Source organism: Bubalus bubalis, chromosome 23 (assembly GCF_019923935.1).
Source record: "Bubalus bubalis isolate 160015118507 breed Murrah chromosome 23, NDDB_SH_1, whole genome shotgun sequence".
NCBI classification, from domain to species: Eukaryota; Metazoa; Chordata; class Mammalia; order Artiodactyla; family Bovidae; genus Bubalus; species Bubalus bubalis.
Window position 1 is genome coordinate 49,969,790 of NC_059179.1, and position 3,612 is coordinate 49,973,401.

Sequence of the window (3,612 nt, forward strand, 5' to 3'; positions counted from 1 at the left end):
CGACATAGGAATTTGGGGGAACACAGTTCACTCCATAACAGAGGCCCAAACCTAATTAAAAATGTCATGTCGTAGATTTAAGGCATGCTCCACGTCCAGAGCAGGACAGACACCAAGAAAACCCTCCTCGGGCAAACCATCCTCATGCTCCCGAAAAGCAGAGACTGGAAGACCCAGAGAGCAAAATAAGGAAAATAGTAAAAGGGGAGAAGACAGGGAGATGGGAGGGAGCTTCACAAGGGAGGGGACATATGTATACCCGAAAGTTATGACCAACCTAGATAGCATATTCAAAAGCAGAGACTGGAAGACCCAGAGAGCAAAATAAGGAAAATAGTAAAAGGGGGAGAAGAGAGGGAGATGGGAGGGAGCTTCACAAGGGAGGGGATATACGCATACCCGAAAGTTATGACCAACCTAGATAGCATATTCAAAAGCAGAGACTGGAAGACCCAGAGAGCAAAATAATGGAAACAGTAAAGGGGGAAAGAGAGGGAGATGGGAGGGAGCTTCTCAAGGGAGGGGACATATGTATACCTATGGCTGATTCAGGTTGAGGCTTGACAGAAAGCAACAAAATTCTGTAAAGCAATTATCCTTCAATTGAAAATAAATAAATTAGAAAAATCAAATTACACGTACACGAAAAAAGAGGGAGAAGAACCTCTACCTTCACGGGAACAGTAAGACTGAAAGCTGAGTTTCAGAAGTGAGATCTCCGGAAGGCTAAGACATAACACCATGTAGGGAACATGATTTCAAAAACAGAAAATGCGGAAGAATAGTAAGTTAGCCCTATCTACATTTTACCTCAACTCACTAACTATTTCCTTTTCTCCATCATTTGTGCGCCTTCTCTCTCCATGATTGTGTATGACTCAAACCTCTCTCACACTCACACATACATATTTTCAGATATGGTGTTCCTGTGTTCCTAAACACTTTAGCGTCCGTTCCCTTAGGACAAGTTCATTCTGTTATATAACCACAGTAAAATTTTCAGTTAGGAAATTTTGCATCAATCTGATGTTACTATCTAATCCAAAATCCTTATTCAACGTTCTCCCGTTGTTCCCATAATGCCGTTCACTCTCGTTTCACTTTTTGCAGCCTGAAAGCTGAGATCCAGCTGTCTGGTTCCCCCTCATCTAGGTCAGAGGCTCTCACTTTTACGATTCACTGCTCTGACATCCTTCAAGAGGATGGGAAGTTATTTTATAAAATGCTCAATGCGGGTTTGTCTGATACTTTCCCACAATTACACTCAGATTCTGCATTTCTTGATAAGAATAGTGTGAGGATGGTTCTGTGCTCTGGCGAGAGGACCCTAACACGTGTGGATGTTCACACCTCACCTCGAGCTCAGAGGCACAACGGGGACCATAGCTCCTGCTCCCACATTTGTAATTCCCTTCCACCACCCGAGAAGCTGAGCGTATCCCCTCAGGGTGTTCTCCCATTCACACAGTCCTATCTTTTTAGAAATGCATTTCAGAAGTGCCAACCACACCACTGAGAGATGAACTCACCAGCCAGAGGTCAGCATCGGTCCACAGGTTCTTGTTTCTGGCCTTTATAGTCAGGCCATGCAGCCAAGTCATCTTGTCCAAATGTTCCCGGGTGAGTTTTCCCCTCTTCAGTGAGCCTGTGTGAATTAATTGAGACACAGTTGTGTTCATAAGTTTCCTTATTTGATTTTATGCCCTGATGACGGTGTGCGGAGTGCCAGCAGCCAGACACGCAAGGGCGGCCTTCTTTATGTGAGAGCTTAGAGCTGACCAAGCCAGTGCGGGGAGGCAGATCAGGGTTTCCTGGGCTGGGTGTGCTGCGGTCCAGAAACCAAACTCAGGGGGGTGGGAGACTTTGGCGGGTCATTTATCCTGGGTGTGGGAGTGGCTACACAGAGAGTCAACTCTCTCAACTGTTCACTTAATTCAAGTGCCTTTTATTACATGCATTTATACCTTGAAGTTGAATTTTTTTAAAGGAAGAGATGCTTCAGGAAAACAAAAGCCAGGAGAACATATTTGTATGAGAACTGCCCCTCCAAGACACCCAAGGAAGGGCGGTCCTTGAGATTCAGGGAGATGGTCTCAGAGGGGAGCCTGCAGGTGCTAGGAGGAATAAAGAGCCTGGTTCCCGGCCTTGGTCCCCTGTGTCCACCCCTTAGGGAGGCTTTCGGAACGCACACCCTCCATCAGGGCAAGTCCTGGGAAGGGACCCTGTGGAGGGCACCTCCTCCTGGAGCCGCAGACATGGAGCTGGGCGCCTGCACTGTCTGTTCTTACGGCCCAACCCAAAGAAAGTGAAAGTGAAGTCACCCAGCAGTGTCTGACTCTTTGCGACCCCATGGACTGTAGCCCACCAGGCTCCTCTGTCCATGGGATTTTCCAGGCAAGAATACTGGAGTGGGTTGCCATTTCCTTCTCCAGAGGATCTTCCCCACCCAGGGATTGAACCTGGGTCTCCTGCATTGTAAGCAGATGCTTTACCATCTGAGCCAGCAGGGAAGGAAGGTTTCATTGTAATAGCGCGAGGCTGCTGGACAGAGGGGTCTGCAAGGGGACCCATGCTGAGCTCATGAGACATTTTAGTGGTCACTTTAAGGAAACGCTGATGAGTGCAGGATGCGCTCCCGAGTCCAGCACATACGTGGGCCACCATGACGACCCCAGTGCCAGGGACCAGCCGCTGCATCTCCCAGCTCGGAGTTTCCTCATGTATACTGTAACCGTTCATCCTCTGGAAATGTCTGTTTGACACAGATTTGAGAACAGAGATGAATAAAACATAGGGCTCTTGGGGATGGAAAACCTGTGGTACAAGGACTTTGGGGGCGCACAGATAATAAACACCTGTGAGAACTGCAGTTATGGAACGGGATGTTTTCCAAACCCTGACAATAGCGATCAAGATAATAACACCCGCGCTGACAAGCACAGAAAGGGGTGAGCGTGGGGAAAACCCTGGGCCTTTTAAATCTCCCAGCAAAGGGAGTCAATTGTTACTGAGTAAATGGAAACTCTATCTAAATAAAGGGCTAGAGCCTAGATATTTTTCATAATGTTTTTATTTTTAAAATCGCAGGGGGATCTTGTAGGAAGTAAAATATAGAGATATTTATCTAAAAACCAGAAATTTCCTCGACTTCGCCTCTGTTCTTTTTGGTTTAATCCTAGTAAAATCAAACTTAATGTCCTCATAAAACAGTATTGTATATTATGATTCTGCTGAGGCAGAATGTTATTCTCCCATATGCATGCTTTCTATTCTATCTGCATATAAGTCAGAAAGTCTGCCTTGATGTTCATATGATACTAATAGTGTTTATTATTAGGAGGTAAGATTTGGGGGTTATTTTTGGAAGAGTTCAGTTCAGTTCAGTCGCTCAGTGGTGTCCTCTTTGTGACCCCATGATCTGCAGCACGCCAGGCCTCCCTGTCCATCATCGACTCCTGGCGTTCACCCAAACTCATGTCTATTGAGTCGGTGATGCCATCCAACCCTCTCATCCTCTGTCGTCCCCTTCTCCTCCTGCCCTCAATCCCTCCCAGCATCAGGGTCTTTTCCAATGAGTCGGTTTTTTGCATCAGGTGGCCAAAGTATTGGAGT

At 46.5% G+C, this 3,612-nt stretch overlaps 1 non-coding gene across 1 annotated transcript; it reads right to left on the reverse strand.

The window, feature by feature from the left end:
- Nucleotides 1–2,438: 2,438 nt before the first annotated feature.
- Nucleotides 2,439–2,510, reverse strand: TRNAC-ACA. Its single transcript has one exon. It is a non-coding gene; the product is annotated as a tRNA-Cys (tRNA).
- Nucleotides 2,511–3,612: the final 1,102 nt, after the last annotated feature.